The sequence below is a fragment of the Palaemon carinicauda genome, chromosome 11 (genome assembly GCF_036898095.1).
Source record: "Palaemon carinicauda isolate YSFRI2023 chromosome 11, ASM3689809v2, whole genome shotgun sequence".
Lineage (NCBI taxonomy): Eukaryota > Metazoa > Arthropoda > Malacostraca > Decapoda > Palaemonidae > Palaemon > Palaemon carinicauda.
The window spans coordinates 51364859-51383963 of NC_090735.1; the positions used below are offsets into that span (position 1 = coordinate 51364859).

A 19105-nucleotide genomic window follows, 5' to 3' on the forward strand; every position below is an offset into this window, starting at 1 on the left:
ATTCTTCAATGAATTTAGTCATATTACTCGCTGGTGGTCTATATATTATTATATTCACTACCTTATTGTTTCTTGTTAGTTTTAAACAGATATATTCAAACGTTTCAAATACTATTTCATTCATGATAGAAACCCTAGAGAAGGTTTTCGACACAGACACCCACTCCTCCTCCAGTTTTGTCCTTTCTTGGTACGTGGTAGAAATCGTGAGTACACGGCGTCATCTCCTGAATCTTTGAGTTATCACTAATATTTCCCTGCAATCAAGTTTCCGTTAATAAGCATAAATCTAATTCCATTTCGTTAATAAGATTTCTAATCTTTATGGTTTTATTCCCCACCGATTGAATATTTATCAGACCACACTTTACCAATGGGCTAGACTCCATGATCGGTTCTATTTTTTATCCTGGTAAGCTCCTCCTTGTATACTTTACAGTTATCGTCATATGTCTTATGATTCGTATCATTGTAATTCCTCACTGTGCAGTTATGACACTTTAACGTATTTACAGTACAATCCGTGGTTCGATGATCCTGGCTACACTTGGCACATACCTAAGTCTTGCTACAATTTTCAGCAGTATGACCAAATTCCTGGCTTTTATAACACTGAAATACATTGTAGGAATCATAGATTTTACAGCATCCTCCAAGCGTGGTATATACTCTATCATCTCTTTTACGGAAGACTTTCCTGATAGTTGGACTACACTTTATAATGACGTGTAATTTACCGCTTTGTCTTGATTTAAACTTCCTGATCAATTTAAAGTCGTCTTCGTTTTCACATATATCATTCAACCATTCATTCTTCTCCATTATACTGGCAATTATATCATCTTCATTTTCATCAATATTGCAGACCTTGATCTTCGGTTTAAGTAGATCCTTTTTATCTACTTCTACCTTAATGTCATTCTTGACCTCTTCTAAGTAATTTTTAGCCTTTTCTAACCCAGTTTTATCCGCAAAATTAACTACCAAGTGGCCTTGTTTAGAGGTTTTGACCTGTTCGACATTCGTGGTTATCTTCATGATAGTTTTCTTGATATCTGAAGCCTTCTTATTTTCCTCCGTAGATTTTATAACCAAAGTGTTTCTTGATTTCAACTTACTTGCATATGTAGTCTTGGTTACATTCTCTTTTTCGTATTCCATAAGTTTCTCTTTCAGCTCAACAATTTCTTGACGCATATCAGTGTATTGAGCAGTTACCATATCCATAAAACCAGACATCTGTTGTCGTACATTTACCTTCATCTCTGCTATGTTGATGCTTAGTCTCGTCATGTCAACACATGCAGTCTCAACACATCTTGGACATTCATAAATGATGTTCCTGCTTTTTAAAAGAGTACTTGTACCATCCCTTAAATTAGAGCAAGCTTCTTCATCATGGTACCATCTTCGGCATTCATCGCATTGTATCCCATCATCGACATAGGACTCAGTGCCCACACATGCCATGATTGCCTAAGTCATCACATTCTTCATAAGCTGCTGCCATTATATTTTCCTCTTTTCCTTGGAGTACCGTGTCGATTTCAGTCACAAATAGATCGAAATCATTCACGGGATTAAGTTTTTCTTTTCGTTTTCTAAGGAAGGGCATATTGAATAATTTTTCAATGAACTTTTTAAGTAGCCCCGCCCCAACACAAAAATGCTGGGTCAGGCCTTTCACTACAGACCTCACATACAAGGAAACCACTGATTTTTAGCACTATATTTCACTAATATCAATACTAGCAAACACTCACAAAGAGATTTTTCATAGTATAAACAACGAGATATACAATGATTCCGTTTAAAGCCAGATTCGATACAGAGCATTGAAACACACGTCCACACCTGCGGACAACTATCAAACATTCTCTCTCTCTCGCTCTCTCTCTCTCTCTCTCTCTCTCTCTCTCTCTCTCTCTCTCTCTCTCTCTCTCTCTATAACCTTTTACATTAGGCCTACTTGCTTTTATTTAGAAAATTCCCCTTTCGCATTCTTTTTGGTTCACTATAACTTTACTCAGATACATACTCTTTTTAGGTGGGGGATTTTTTTTCTTATGATTCAGTAATCTTTGGTACTTTTTTTAGTCAGTACTTCACGGGGGTTTACATGGTTCGCTATTTTACTGGGGTTGCGTGGTTCATTACTTAATGGGATTTCCGTGGTTAAGTAAATGGATTTCTGTGGTTCATTACTGAGGCTTGCGTAATTCATTACTTTACTGGGGTTGGCGTGGTTCATCTCTTTACAGGGCTTGTGTGGTTCTTTACTTAACTAGGTTTTGAGTGGTTCACTAGTTTACTGGGCTCTGCGTGGTTCACTACTTTACTGAGGTTTGTCTGATTCATTACTGGGGTCTGCGTGGTGCATTACTTTACTGGGGTCTGCGTGGTGCATTACTTTACTGGGGTTTGCGTGGTTCATTACTTTACTGGGATTTGTGGGGTTCATTACTTTATGGAGTCATGCCTCGTTCAATACTTTACAGGGGTTTGCGTGGTTCATTACTTTACTGGGGTTTGCGCAGTTCACTACATTATTGTGATTTGTGTGGTTCATTACTTTACTGGGGTTTGCGTGGTTCATTTCTGGGATTTGTGTGGTTCATTACTTTACTGAGCCTTGCCGGGTTCATTACTTTACTGAGGTTTGTGTGGTTCATTAATTACATGGGTTTGAGTCATTCATTACTTTACTGGGCCTTGTGTGGTTCGTTAGTTAACTGAGGTTTGAGTGGTTCATTACTTTACATGGGTTTGTGTGATTCATTGCTTTACTGGGGTTTGCGTGATTCATTACTTTACATGGATTTGCGTGGTTCATTACTTTCCATGGATTTGCGTGGTTCATTACTTTACTGAGGCTTGCGGGATTCATTACTGGTTGACTGGCGTTTGCGAGGTATATCACTTTTCTGGGGTTTGCGTGGTTCATTACTTTACTGGGGTTTGCGTGGTTCATTACTTTACTGGGGTTTGCGTGGTTCATTACTTCAGTGGTTTTGCATGGTTCATTAATTTATTGGGGTTTGCGTGGCTCACTACTGTGACGGGCCAAGAGTAGGCTGTGACTCAAAGGCGAGATGAAAGCAACTGAGTATTTTATTATAGACACATCGAGTATATATACACACTAGGTCCCGGCAAGGTCACAAAATACAACATGGTATTTCTTGTCCAACAGACAACAAGTTCTGTTAACAGTTTAACAATGAGAAAAAGGCACAGGTTGATGCAAGTTCCTGTCTGTGCGAGGGGAGAGCAAAGATACAAAGGATATATACAAAAAAAGAGAAATGTAGTTACTATGTACGATCGTGTGACACACAGGCGGTACATGGCTCCCCCTAAAAAAGACATACTGTGCATGTTAAATATGGCACCCTGATCTAGAGGGGCGAACTGTAGGCGGGTCATATGGCAGGAGATAAGCAGGTTTTAATTGATCAATGGAGACCCAGTCTTCTTTGCCACGAATGTTTGGTGGGAATGCTTTCGAATTGCGTCGGATCACAAGGAAAGGGCCCATGTAAAGGGGTGTTAGCAGTGCCTTGCTAGTGTTGTTGCGTAGGAAAGTGTGTTGCAGAGTGCAAGTCTGTCAGAATGTGATGCTTCGATATGGGCTTGCAAGTCTGGCGGCATGGAGTAAATTTTCCTAAGACGTGACATATGCACTGGAGATCATCGGAGGAGGTTGCAGAAGGAAAAAATTTGGCAGGGACGCACCATTTCAGCTGCCGAGACGTCCAGGGCATCTTTAGAAGTGGTCCTTAGTCCCAGAAGGACCCAGGGAAGCTAAATAAACCAGTTGGAGTCCTTGCAGCGGGACATCAAAGCTGCTTTGAGGGTGCGATGAAAACGTTCAACCATTCCATTGGCAGCGGTATTATAGGCAGTTATCTGATATAGGGTGATGCCCAGGAGATTAGCTAATGATGTCCACATTTGAGAGGTGTAAGTGGTACCCCTGTAAAAAGTAATATGCTCAGGGATACCATCCTGAGAATAAGGCAGGTGTACATAAGGTTGACGTTGCAGTTTCCATGCGAATGGCTTCAGGCCAACGAGTGGAGCGGTCGATGACGGTAAACAAGTAACGATATCCTTGTGATGTGGGTAAGGGGCCTACGTCAACATGAATGTGGGCGAAACGACGCTAAGGTTGAGGAAAGGTGCCCACTCCTGAATCCGTGTGTCGATGTACTTTGGAAGTTTAGCAAGAAGTACAGGTGCGGACTCAATCCTTAGCATCCTTAGTAATGCTGTGCCGAATGAACTTCGTCTTCAGCAGCTGTGCAGTAGAACAGCGCAAGGGATATGAAAGGCCGTGAATGAAATCAAACGCCTGTCGGCGCATGGGAGCAGGAACCCACGGTCGCTGTCTACCAGTACTGACGTCACAGAGGGTGGTGGTGTTGGAGTCATCGAGGGGGAAGGCTTCCCAACGGAGGGATGTGAGAGATGTCCTACATGCTTTATACTCTGGATCCTGTCGTTGGGCTTCAGCCAAGGTGTTGTAATCCAATCCCAGTTTAACGGCGGCCAACGTGTTTCTTGACAAGGCATCATCAACGGGATTAATTTTCCCAGGGACGTGTTGAAGGGTCAAATTGTATTCGGCCACGGCGGAGAGATGTCGGCATTGATGGGCGGACCAGGCGTCAGACTGGCAAGTGAAGGCGTGCACCAGAGGCATGTGGTCTGTGCGAATAACAAAGGGCGTACCATCTAAGAAATGTTGAAAGTGATGGACAGCCAATTGCACCGCCAGCAATTCGCGATCGAAGGTAGAATACCCCGATTCTACCTTGGACAGTTTTCCGCTGAAGGAGGCCAATGGGTGGGCAAGCCGTTGACCACCTCGTAACCGTAGGTGGGTATCGCAGATCCGTTGGCAGCTACCAGGCAGATGTTGGCAGACTTAGACAGACTACGTCGTGTCCTAAAGAGTTCCCTTGGCAAAAGAGAATGACAAGCGCCCGTGTCTACCAAAAACCGCACGCCCGTTCTTGCATCATGTAAAAAGAAAAGATTAGAGACACGAGGCCACCACCACAAGCGATGGCCTACTTACAAGTTTTTTGGCCACTGATAATCCTTGGCACATTTCTTCGCGGCAGCCCCGAATCTGGAGTGGTGGTAGCAAAACTGCGGCCGATGGGCGGCAGTAAGTGGCTGTAGAAGTCGTTGGTTGGGGTGCGAGCGAGTGGTGGGTGATGGGTGACTTTGTCGCTGCTACGGCACGTCACAATGTAGGCATGTGTGTCCTACAGCATTCACGTCGGCTTCGGTTGACGTTGAATAGGTGTTCTCTTCGTCAGGAGTGGAGGCATTCATGGAAGTCTTGAAGGTCGTGAAGTGGCTGTCCATAAGGGCATCGGCTTTGATCACCAAATCTTTTATGGGTAAACTATCAACATCGGGTAAGGCAGCGCGTATAGGTTCGAGTAAACAGCATACCCAAAGGGCACGAAGTAGACTCGCCTCACGAGGAGAGCCGTCTGCGGCGGGTTGCAGGCGAGTGATACTGGTCATTTTCCTGAGGGCGAGCGAAGCCCTTTGGTCCCCCAACAGTTGTTGAGAGAGCTGGAAAAGCTTTGCTATACGGGCGGCTGGCAATGGCGAGTACTGCTGTAGAAGGTATGTTTTGAGGGCGGCATAAGCTACTGGGATATCTCCTTGTTCACAAAGCCAGTCTAAGATTTCCGAGAAGGTGTTCTTGGGTATCGCTACGAGAACATAATCTGCTTTGGTGGTTGAGCGAGCCACGCCCTTGATGCGGAACTGGACTTATGCGCGCTGGAATCAAGCAAACGCCTCTCTGCTGGCGAATGACAAAAGTTTCAATGGGGCGGCGCCAACTTCCGTGGAGTCCGCCATAGTAACAGTGAAGGGGGAGAAGGTGGGAGGAGCGAGTCTACTTCCGGGGTCACCAATGTGACGGGCCAAGAGTAGGTTGTGACTCAAAGGCGAGATGAAAGTAACCGAGTACTTTACATATACACACTAGGTCCCGACAAGAAGGTCACAAAATTCAACATGCTATTTCTTGTCCAACTGGCAACCGGTTTTGTTAACAGTTGACAATGAGAAATAGGCAGATAGGTTGATGCAAGTTGCTGTTAGTGCGAGGCGAGAGCGAAGATACAAAGGATAATATATACAAAACAAAAAGAGATGTTACGATGTACGATCGTGTAACACACGGGTGATACACTACTTTACTGGTGTTTGCGTGGCTTGCTACTTACTGTGTTTCTGTGGTTCATAACTTTACATGGGTTTGCGTGGTTCATTACTTTACTGGAATTGCATGGTTTATTACTTTACTGGGATTTGTGTGTTCATTACTTAACTGCGGCTTGCGTGTTTCATACTTTACTGGGGCTTGTGTGGTTCATTACATTACTGTTCTTGTGTAGTTCATTACTTTATTGGGGTTTGTGGTTCACTACTATACTGGGTGTGAGTGGTTCACTACTGTACTGGGGTTTGCGAAGTTCATTACTGGGCTTATGTGGTTCATTACTTTACTGGGGCTTGGGGGGTTCATAAGAGGCTTGCATGGTTCATTACTTTACACTGAGCATTGCATGGTTCATCACTTTACTGGGGCTTGTGTGGTTCATTGCTTTAAGGCTTGAGTGGTTCATTACTTTACTGGGGCTTGCGGGGTTCGTAAATGAGGCTTGCGTGGTTCATTACTTTACACTGAGGCTTGTGTGGTTCATTACTTCACTGGGGCTTGTGTGGTTCATTACTTCACTGGGGCTTGTGTGGCTCATTACTTCACTAAAGTTTACACGGTTCATAACGTTACTGGGGCTTGTAGGGCTCATTACTTTACACTGAGGCTTGCGTGGTTCATTACTTGGGATAGCGTGGTTCACTATTTCACTAGGGTTTACGTGGCTCATTATTTTACACTGAGGCTTGCGTGGTTCATTACTTTACTGGACTTTGCGTTGTTCATTACTTTACTGGGCCTTGTGTGGTTCATTACTTTACTGGGCCTTGTGTGGTTCGTTACTTTTCACCGAGGCTTGTGTGGTTCATTACTTTACTGAGGCTTTCATGGTTCATTACTTTACTGGAGCTTACGTGGTTCATAACTGACGCTTGCATGGTTCATAACTGACGCTTGCATGGTTCATAACTGAGGCTTGCATGGTTCATAACTGAGGCTTGCATGGTTCATTACTTTACTAAGGCTTGTGTGGCTCATTACTTTACTGGGGGCTTGCGTGGTTCATAACTGAGGCTTGCGTGATTCATTACTTTAGTGGAGGCTTGCGTGGTTCATAACTGAGGCTTGCATGATTCATTACTTGGGTTTGCGTGGTTCGCTACATTACTTGGGTTTGCGTGGTTCGCTACATTACTGGGGTTTGAGGGGTTAATTACTTAACTGGGGTTTGTGTGGTTCGTTGATTTACTGGGGCTTGCTTGGTTCATTGCTTTACTGGAGTTTGCAGGATTCAATACTTTACTGGGCTTGCGTGGTTCAATACTTTACTGCGCTTGCGTGGTTGTTGCATGGTTCACTGCTTTACTGGTGTTTGCATGGTACACTACTTTACTGGGATTTGCATGGTTCATTACTTTACTGAGGTTTGCATGGTTCATTACTTTACTGAGGTTTGCATGGTTCACTACTTTACTGGGGTTTGCGTAGTTCATTACTTTACTGGGGTTTGCGTAGTTCATTACTTTACTGGGGTTTGCGTGGTTCATTACTTTACTGGGGTTTGCGTAGTTCATTACTTTACTGGGGTTTGCATAGTTCATTACTTTACTGAGGTTTGCGCGACACTACTTAATGGACTAGCGTGGTTCAGTGCTTTATGGGATTTGTGTGGTTCATTACTTAACTGGGGTTTGCGTGGTTCATTACTTTACACTGAGGCTTGCGTGGTTCATTACTACTTTTTGCATGATTCACTACTTTAATGTGGTTTGCGTGGTTCGTTAACTTTACTGAGGTTTGCGTGAGCCATTACTCTACTAATGCTTGTGTGGCTCATTACTTTACTGAGGCTTGCATGGTTCAATACTTTACTGGGCTTGCATGATTCAATATTTTACTGGGCTTACGTGTTTCACTGCTTTACTTGGATTTGCGTGGTTCACTGCTTAATGGGATTTGCGTGGTTCACAGCTTAATTAGATTTGCGTGGTGCACCGCTTAATGGGATTTGCGTGGTTCACTACTTTTCTGGGCTTGCATAGTTCCCTACTTTGCTGAGATTTGTGTGGTTTATTATTTTACTGGGGTTTGCGTGGTTCATTACTTTACTGGGTTTTGTGTGGTTCATTACTTTACTGTCATTACTGGCGTTTGTGTAGTTCCTTCCTTTACTGGGGTTTGTGTGGTTCAATATTTTTCTGGGGGGCTTGCATGGCCCATCATTTTATTGAGCTTGCATGGTTCTTAATTTATTGGGATTTGCGTGGTTCACTACTTTACTGGGGTCTGTATGGTTCATTACTTTACTTTCAACTTGAAGAGCTGCTTTTCTGGTCCTATACAGCAGGGGGAACCCTACTCTACAGAACCTTCAGTCATTTTCCTGTGCATTCCAAGGCATTCGTCACTTCATGTCATATATTGTTTTTCAAATCCACACAATCGAAGCACTTGGACAAGAAAGTCATCAGTTTCATCTTGAAAGCCTTAATATCTTCAGTCTTTCGGATGTCTAGTGGGAGCTTATTGTATATTCTGTGGGCCGCATATAAAGGCTCTGGAGCCAACAGTAGGCATATAATTTTAAACCGTCTATTCTCCAGTCAACACGATGTAGCAATTCTTAGATATTTTGGATGTCCGATTCTGATAACTTAATGGGTTATTGTATATATTTTAAGTTCAATTCTCATGTTATTAGGCAGCCAGTGTAAAGCAATTAGTGTAAGAGTGACCCTTTCTCGGGGTGGGACACCTCTTATATCAGTCTTGCTTCTCTTGTTTATTATGTTTTGTAGTTTTAAGTGGTACTTTTGGTAAATTGTAGTAGATGGAGTTACAGTGGTCAATCCAGTTTATCTCAAGTTTCTTTACAGAATGTTCATCCAGGTGGTTTATAAAAGCAATCGTTTCTAAGACGATAGTCAGCGGTTTTACTACATTATTTAAATTATTTGGGCATTGATAGAAAAGTCAGAGATACTCCTTAATCAGGAACTTTACTAGATATCGGGACAATTATTTGTTTATTGAATAAAGCCCAAGTTTCTTAGGCTGTTTATTTTCCGACCACTATAAAATCGGTTTTATTTTCATTTAATTTTAGTTGTTTAATTGCCATCCATTCCCTAATACTGGGCGTTAGCGTGGTTCACCACATTACTGGTGTTATATAGGTCCTTTTGTTTTTTCACTTTTGTTCCTAATTTCATTTTCATTATTGCTACTTTCATCTAGGTCCTTTGTTATATGGGTCCTACATTTAAAAGTATTTACGTAATTATTCTGTTGTTTGTATCTAGGACATTCGTTTTTCTATCTGACTGGTGGTTTAGTTATCTTGTCTAATCAGATTAATTATCATATTTGCATACTTAATCTAGGTCATTTATTCCTATTTTCCATGACTACTTCGATGCCTTGTCTGCTATAACTAGATTAGTTTCCCTTGTCCAATTACCTGTAGACTCAAGTTGTCAACTTTCCTCTACATATATTTTGCATCATCTTGACTGTGTTCAACACACTATTCATTAATCTATTGAATCTATTGGTACACGCAGTAAACGATACTGGCCCTAAGCTGACTTTCTGTTGTCGCTCTCATTCGAAGGTTCTTGAACTACCGAACGCTTATCAAATACGCAAAACTGTAACCAGACTTCTTGAATTTTCAGATTTCATGAAAACCTAAGGTACTTAAAGACCGTACAAATAAGTTTTCTCTTATCATAAGTGTCACGAACATATAGTATTCCCTTATCAAAAACTATTACATTTATACATTGTGTCTGCACATACACTTGAAAATCATGTTGATAATACCTATTTTCTCTTGCAGGGTAAAGGATAAAATTGGCCAAGGAACTGGAACTGTTAATTGAACCCCCAACCACACTTAACCAAGAAACTTTGTGCCGATATGCCGAGGCTTTAAGAATGGATACCTATGATCCTTTATATAACACTATCCCTTGAGCGCTATTGTTAACTAAGAAGCTTTAACCAAAGGAAATCTTTCAGGTGAGTTGCGAATGCTCGTAAACATGGATATTTCTGCTTGCGTTTCTTGCATATTTTTACTATTAACATTAATGAAATATAAATATTAGAAATTCCCCAAAGAGGTGTGAATTTAACGCGCATTGAACATTCCCCAAAGGCTGCAATTTTATATAATTTAATATTTAGATTTATATTTTCATCAAATAAGTTAATCTACTAGGTTACTCTGCTAAAAAATATGGTAATTTTGAGATTTGCAAAGAATCCTAATTTTTTTTCGTCAATGTTTCTCTATCCACAGGGTCAATTTATACACAAAAACCAGAAACTTGAGCCCTTCAAATATTACGGTTCCTCAAACACCGATGACCCTCAAAAAGCAGATTGTAAATGATGCGCGTGTTAGACGTCCGTCCTGGCTTAAGATGTCCTGCCTGTTCCACATCAAAATTCAGGGATGTTTTTTTTCACCTATGAAACTTCCAGGAGAGTATTGAGCAGTTATTAATGAAACATTTTTTTTCTTAAAGTACTGTTAAAAGAATCTTAAGTTGTATCGAGTAAATCTTGACACTTTTATGAAGTTTTAAAGCTTTTGTATTCATGGTTCGTTTGAGGTAAAAGATTTCCAGTTTTTAAAGGTTATTATAAAATTTATTCATTATATCAAAGTTTTGCTGAATTAGACAACCTACTCGTCACTTAAGAAAGTCGCGTAAAGAGTTTTGACTTAACTGAACCTAGTTATTGTATGGAACATTTACTTCTTAGCATTTTCCTTTTTAAATGTTTGGTATATCTTAACTATCTTTGTCCCATGTATGGTTGTCAGTATCGGGGTAACTAGGTAATAATGCAATATTTGTTGTTTTGACTCTAAATATTAATTTTGTTTTACTTTTCTGCTCGCCAAATGATAAGTATGCGCAGATTACTGACATTTATTTGAAATGTTACTCCAAAATTTTCTATAACGAGATAACTTATCTCCACAAGAACAGTTTTATAAATGATTCGTGAATCTGGAGTTTCTACTATTAGTCTTATCTCCTAGGATTTTGAAGAAACTCTAATTTATGTTTACTTCAGATTTGTTTAGTTCAGATTTTATTTTCATCCAAAGTGTAACGTTAATTTACATTGGAACTAATCCGTGATTCCATGCTTATCTGGAGCTAAGGCTTCTATGACGTATTGAAATTAGTAATTTTTTTTTTTTTTTGTGTTTTCCTGAATTAAATTTTTCAAATTCATACTAACAAAATAAATACCAATGTTTATGGTAACTATTCGAAATGGGTTATGTCATTTAAAGAAAATTGGTGTAGCTTTGGCTTTTACTGTTAAGGAACAAACATTTTGACAAACATATGTTAAATATAGTGGGTTTGAAACCTTACCTAAAACATGAAATTTTATTAATTTTTGTCATTTATTTATCTTAAATTTACAGAATTATTTTAAGCATTTTTATTTATTAATATCTGAAAGCTAAATCTTTAGAGCATATTTGATATGGGCAATTACTAAAATTGTCCTTTTAGCTATGGGGCCTTAAATGTGTTTACTATAAAAAGATTTTAGGGTATGACTCCATGTAACTACTGTAAAAGGGAGCTTTTTCACATTGTGGTTTTGCAATCAAGGGGAGTTGAATGTGGCTTCTGTGGATTGGGGTAAAGCGATTTAAATTATGCTAATTTATCCTCCTAGTTGATAAGGGACTTACAATTTAATAGCATTACAATCGGAATAAATATGCATTATAATTAGAACTGAAGGACTCCTTAAAATCACACTGATTCCGTATCAATGTGTAGGTTTTCCCCTGCTTTTTGGGACCATAGATTTAATTTAGAATTCATATTTATTAGCTACGTAGTAACTGCTTGTAAGAAAGTGACTCTGTAAAACTCAGTATTAAATGTGATGATTTTGATAGTAATCTTGAAATATTGTCCTTAAGACACTAAGAAACTACTTGAACATTTCCTTCTGATAGTGCAGGGTATTTTTTGGTTAATGCGTACGAAACAATACTTCGGTTTTTTACTTTTTTTTTTTTTTACTTGGCAAAGCGCCAATGTAATTTTCTTTTTCATTGAAGTTTGAAAAAGTTCACACCAACTTTAGAATGAAATTTTTGAAGGGAACTGAGATTAAGCTTTTTAAAAAGTTCACATCCACTTTGGATCAAGATTTATGAAGGGAATCGATTTTTAATCTTTTTAAAGAGTTCATACCAACTATGGATTAAAATTTATGAAGTTATGAAGGGAACTGAGATTTATCTTAGGAATTCTTATTAAAGGCGCAACTGGAAGTATTTTTTAGGAAAGACATTTACAATAGCCATGTTTTTTACCTTTGCGTATAAAAACTTGACCATAGATATTTGATTTTTGCGTTAATTTCATAGAGATGCGGAAATTCCTGAGTTTCTAGTCGTGCAACTGGGTACTTTATTATAGCAGGGCAACTTGGTTCTTCATTGATAGAAATAAGATTTTACTATAACCATTAGTTATGTATAGATATGTCTTGCCACGAAAGCGGAACCTTGTTGACTGGAATCATTTCTTTCAGGAACGTGAATTGGAATGGCATTGAAGACGGCCTTACTTGCCCTAATTAGGGCATAATAGATTCCTAAGTTCTGATGAAGATTTTGATGCCCACAACATGCTATTAAAGGACCTGCTTCTGCTGAAGAGGCAAAATAGTCAGGACTAATTTTATTATAGGTGAGGCATTAAGAAAGTGGGATGATTACAAAGGTGGTGGGTTTATTTTATATCCAGAAACTATAAGAAACTCCTCGATGTCTGACCGTTAAGCTTGCGTTAGAACGGCCACTTTACTGTAGTGGATGACCAAATCTATCAAGAATAATATTACTGTCTGATGAAATGAACTTGAGTATACTGAAGTGAAAGTGCCATTATTGAGGTTCAAGAATATAGCAATATATTTGAGACTGACTCGTGTCATTTATTTGTTACAACATTACCTGTATTATTAAAGCAAATAGCCAACTTTAGACGAATTACTAAGAGTAATATTCTGCATGAAAATAACATTACGGTAGTCGTAACACTTTCGTTTAAAATAACTGCGTAAAACTAAAAATGCTGAATAGTCCAACTTAACTGAAGTACAGTATTTGTAATTTTGGAAATTACTAGAATTCCACATTAACCAAATAGACTTGAGCTCAACGCATCCCTTCCGGTTTTTTTGCCATTTGGTTACTGAAGTAATGGTAAATCTAATGAAACTAAACGTTGGGAAATGTTCACCTTTAAACTGAAGGTTGACAAATTGTTAGGGAAAATAATCAAAAGGATACGCTATTTATAGATTAATAGATTACTTTAGATTTAAGTCCTTTAACTGTAATTCCACTTTAAGTTGTACATTTCATAATTGTTGTAGTTGGTGTATTTGAGGACAACTCAATTTTAAGTCTGAAATGTATGCAATCATTATATAAAATTGCCTTATTTGTTTCAGAAAGTGATTGAAAGTCCCGTAGGACTTGCTACTTGGTCAACCAAGGCACCTATATCTTCAACAGACGCAACGCAGAAGAAAACATCATATAAAACACTAATAATTTTAGAATTGAGGCAGTGTTTTTTTACTGATCTGTACAATGAAGCACTAGTAATTTTAACGTATACAGTTTGAGTTATCTAATTAGATCTTGCAAATTAATGTTAAAATCTGGAGCTACTTCACTGGTACCATGATCTGTGTGTCTTAAGTTGCAAAGTAGTTTGTTTTCAGTTGATTGAACATCACAAAGCAAATTTAGTAATTCAGATATTTAAGTATTTCGGTAAAACTCAATTTGCTTTGCAATCTTGGTGAAAGTAATTTAACAATTTTATAATTATGTAGTATATTCCTTTCAACTATCAGAACTTTTAGTGCTTCATTATTTTCTTATCACCACTGCCGTATGAAATTTTGAAGTAATTTGCTTATGATTTTGTAAGCAATATGCTTTTCCATTGCAATTTAAGAACAATGTTTCACATAGTTTGACAATTATAACCCCTAAAAAGAGTTAAGTTCAACTTCAAATGACGCTTGTGGAAATAATTCTCAAATTTATCGTGTATCTTTCGAATATTAGATTCGTATAGTAGCTTCGTATATTAACGACTTATTGGCCGCTCTCATCTAAAGTTAGTTTTCCCACCATTGTTTTCTTGGAAATATTTATTTCAATTTGACTTCCAGACCCTTGAAATTTTGTCATTCAAAATTATTCTGCATTTATGTTTTTTAGACAAGCTGTTTTTTCTTTGGATATCGGTTTAACCAAAATTAAGTTATCAATGTCTATTTTGATAACCTTTAAAATTGTGCAGAGAACATATCCAAATATGACATTAAATAAGAAAATTCTGTATTCCATATAAAGATTTATTCCTTCGGTCGTGATTAATTAATCATCAAAATATGAAGCTTGCAGATATTACTGTGAAACGTGATTTACTGATCTAATTCTTTTTCGTTTATGGTGGGATTTTGGTTGTTAATATTTTTCTCCCGGAAATTTTAATTTTAATACGGTTAAACGTTAAAGTTTGGGAAATTAGTGATTTGTGAGAGATTAAGGAAAAGCGTATTGTTTACCCTGTAAATAAGTCTATATAATAAGAATTTTATCTTGAACATGTGTAGTGTATTTAATGTTCGGATTTTATTTTTACATATGAACTATTCAAAAACAAAAATTGCAGGAGTTTCCTCGACCATCATTTTAGCAATGCCAAGCTTAGAAAATGGGAAAATTTTCAATGTACCTTGATTTTAAGTGAGCTTAGATTTGTATATAATTAAATCAAAGTAATTATAGACCATATTCATGAGATTCGGTCAGCTCTACTCCTCGCTAGTTTAATCAATCTTATTAGCAAGTCACGGATTCTCTATAATTGAAACCACAATGATGAAATTTTTTGACGTTAAAGTGAGACTGGTTGATGGCTGTTGCTGATGTAAACTTGAATGTTGTTTTAAGTTCTTGATTGGAAATTTTCGTTTTAAAGAATTTATTATACCGGTCAGAATGTAGAGGGGGCTATAGTTTACCATATTGTTGGTTATATTTATAATCTGTTTGATTCGAAACGTTCAATCTTGCCATAGTTCTCCAATTTTTCTTGATATTTTAAATCTTGAAAGCATTGCTATTTAGACTCATTCAATATGCTTAAAAAGACTAAACGAGGCTTCGAAATTTAAAGTCCTCAAATATTTTCCTTAATGACAGTAACGTAAAAAATTTAAATTGAAAATCTCATTATCACTAGGCGGATACATTATTGAAGTAAAACTAAATTAGTGCTCTTAACCGAGATGGAATTTGTTGTAGTTTTAACTGTTATTACTCGAAATTTACTTTCAAATCTTGAATAATCTAGATGCTTTTCCCTTTGGTACATTTCGTCCTTTTCAATTAACTATTTCAGTTACAGTATCACCAAATTTCCAGTTTAAAGAACATTGAGTATTGAAATGACTAAAGTTTCATAGACGAAATGTTCGCAATCTGTATTTGAAAGATAATTTTTATTTTGCAATTTCTTCGTCTTTGTCATTTGACCATAGTGGGTCATAATATAATTTCAACATAGAATAAAATTTTCGTATAATTTAGTCATTGGATTAGATTAATTTCATATGGATAACTATTATAACAGGTAGTTTCTTTGCACTAAATCCATATTGGGTAAGGCAAGAAATTACTCCCTTACAATTAACTTGATAAACATGTTCCAGATATTATTCAACCCATTATAAGTACTCAAATTGTTTGAAAAATGTATATTATCTTGCTAATTATGTATCATTGTATTATCTTATATTCTTTGAACTTTTGTACTTAGTATCCTGTACTTGACTGTATTTGATCATTACACTGTTCTCATTTGGTCCTTAACAAAAGTCCTTTGGTCGAATTGGAAGCTCCCGTTAACGATTATTTTACTGTAGATGGATTTCCCTTGCTCTTGCAGCTCCAGTAACGTTAATTTACGTAACCAATTAAATTGTTCCCGTGCTTGCAAGGTAATTCTGGGGTTGGTTTCATTCATAATCGTGGGATAGAAATTTTTAAACTGTTAATAATTCAAAATTTTCTATCTATTAGTAGTCTTGCTTTCGCGCGCTTTTCCCTTTTCCGTCGCTCTTTCCCTAGCTCTATCCCTCTTTCCTTCTTTCCCTAGCTCTATCCCTCTTTCCTTCTTTCCCTAGCTCTATCCCTCTTTCCTTCTTTCCCTAGCTCTATCCCTCTTTCCTTCTTTCCCTAGCTCTATCCCTCTTTCCTTCTTTCCCTAGCTCTATCCCTCTTTCCTTCTTTCCCTAGCTCTATCCCTCTTTCCTTCTTTCCCTAGCTCTATCCCTCTTTCCCTCTCTATCCTTGCTGGCTCTTTCCCTCTTTATCCTTGCTGGCTCTTTCCCTCTTATCCTCCCTCGCTTTTTCCCTCTTATCCTCCCTCGCTTTTTCCCTCTTATCCTCCCTCGCTTTTTCCCTCTTATCCTCATTCGCTTTTTCCCTCTTATCCCCACTCGCTCTTTCCCTCTTATCCTCACTCGCTTTTTCCCTCTTATCCTCACTCGCTTTTTCCCTCTTATCCTCACTCGCTCTTTCCCTCTTTATCCTCGCTCGCTCTTTCCCTCTTTATCCTCGCTCGCTCTTTCCCTTTTATCCATGAGTTCGTTCTTTCTCTCTCTCTCTCTCTCTCTCTCTCTCTCTCTCTCTCTCTCTCTCTCTCTCTCTCTCTCTCTCTCTCTTGAACACGGTTTTCTATAATTTCCCGTTAACCTAAACAAACGCATTTCCGTTATGGGTGTCAGTTAGCCTCAAAGACATTCATAGCTTATTCCCTTGAGTTTTAGATTTGGGTAATATATCACAAAAGTGTGTTCAGCGTTAGTAGCAATACCTCGTGTTTTAACTAGGTACGAATGTAGATTCTCTCTCTCTCTCTCTCTCTCTCTCTCTCTCTCTCTCTCTCTCTCTCTCTCTCTCTCTCTCTCTCAAAATTGATATGGGTATATATATGACCAAATGAGAATTAGTGACCTCATCCCCATATATTTTTTTTTTTTTTTAGATTATAGAGTAATCACCTATCTTGATTAATAAAGAAAAGTACAGAAGTTCTCCTTTATGTTGTATAATTATGTATTCTCACTGTACTTGGAAAGAATAAAACAAACCTCCCGGAGCCAGTGTGGCAATGGTTCGAGGAAGGCAAAGAGTCGTTCTCAGCAGAAGGAAATCTGGCAGACGCTGTCACCCATCAGAACAGAAGGTTCAAATTATGAAGTTTGAGAGAGTTGTCTGGTCATCTGCTAATTCGGTGGTGGACAGCTCCTTAATACTCAAATGTGCTTTGCTCGACTATTTATATTGCCACTGCTGGAAAATTTGTAACTTCTATTAATATAATTCTGACATGGAATTAATTTATATTACTTGTATGCAAGGTTAACTAAATGGTTTTATGATGACAATTTAATATATTCATGCAATGGCTGAATACCGAGAGGCATTTTTTTTTAAAAATCTAGAATGGTTTGTCTTGGTGAGGTTACATGGCACGTAATAGTTTAGATTATATTGCAGCTGACTTAAACATCATCTCAGTTTTAAAGATTCGGAAATATAACGGTGCATTAAAACAAAAGAAGAAAAAAATGCAAGTTATTCAATGTCTGAATTTGATGCATATCTATTGAGGCTAGTTTTCACCTTTTTTGCTGATTAACTTTACGAGAAACAATAGATTTTCGCGAAAATTAGTTAACGTTTAAGAATTTTTCCTCATTAAATTTCTAAAGTTTTTTTTTTTAAGTCTGCGTGATTCCTTTTAAATTCATTTACCCTTTGAACTACAGGTATTTGTTTCCAGATATTCTTGTCAAATGTCTATAAAAAGTAATACCTAAACTTTGGTGATTAGTTGTCGTAACTCAATTTAAGAAACCGTAAAAAAACAAATTTTTATAGTGAACAGTTGTCAAATATCTACCCAGTCAACATTAAAAACCTTATGAAACTTAAGTTTTTTTTATTAGTATTTCATTCTATAATTTAAGTTGTGTAACTTACAAATTGGTTTATAATTTAAATCAAGGAGAACGTTTCCAAATATATATTACAATATAAAATCATCTAGGAATTTCAATAATTGAAAAGTTTTTGGAAAGTAATTTGGATAAACACTAAACGTAAAAATTGTCAGTTAGTCAATTACCTTCACGTTTAAACTTTTAATAATTGTCGGTTAACCTTTTATCTCACATTGCAATACTTTTAATTACACTTGAAGACCTGCCAGCTTCCTTAAAAGGGGGTACCAGCTTGTGGCACAAATCTCCTCTTCGTTTTGGGTTTTCACATTGATTTTATGTACGTGAAATAACAGAAGGGATAAATCACCACATTGGCGATTTAGAAGTCTGCGTGTGAGAGATTCTTTAATCTCTGTACTGGAAATTGTTTGTAAGGAAAACATTTATTGGTAGTGTAGGAACAACATAAATAGGGTGTCTTGGTATAAATAGGACATTATTAGTGTTTGCCTGGAATGAAAGAAAATTTTAGGTTACTAATTTGCTAATAGAAATTTCCGGATAGGAAAATACCGGACTGCTATTTATAGAGATAGATTCAAGAATGAAGAAATAGGAGGGGCGTGTACTATGTTATGTTAGGGCAATGAATTTATAGAAACAATTTTTCTGAAGATTCACATCACCATTCGCTACTTGGTTTGGTACGCCAGATACAAAGAAGTACGGTACTTTTTAAATCAAAGCTGCTAACAGCGGGTTTTTATCTAGATTCAACCTAAACTATTACACATTTACCAACTTAAA

At 37.6% G+C, this 19105-nt stretch overlaps 2 long non-coding RNA genes across 2 annotated transcripts in view; one reads left to right on the forward strand and one right to left on the reverse strand.

The window, feature by feature from the left end:
- The window catches only part of LOC137650012 (uncharacterized), a 40277-nt gene extending 23751 nt beyond the window's left edge, over nucleotides 1-16526 (forward strand). The window contains exons 2-4 of the long non-coding RNA XR_011045900.1: nucleotides 10038-10219; nucleotides 10503-12945; nucleotides 13715-16526. This is a non-coding gene — a long non-coding RNA (uncharacterized lncRNA). The remainder of the gene's footprint in view (nucleotides 1-10037; nucleotides 10220-10502; nucleotides 12946-13714) is intronic.
- Nucleotides 13851-19105, reverse strand: part of LOC137650015 (uncharacterized) — a 406947-nt gene continuing 401692 nt past the window's right edge. Inside the window, exon 2 of the long non-coding RNA XR_011045902.1 lies at nucleotides 13851-15596. This is a non-coding gene — a long non-coding RNA (uncharacterized lncRNA). The remainder of the gene's footprint in view (nucleotides 15597-19105) is intronic.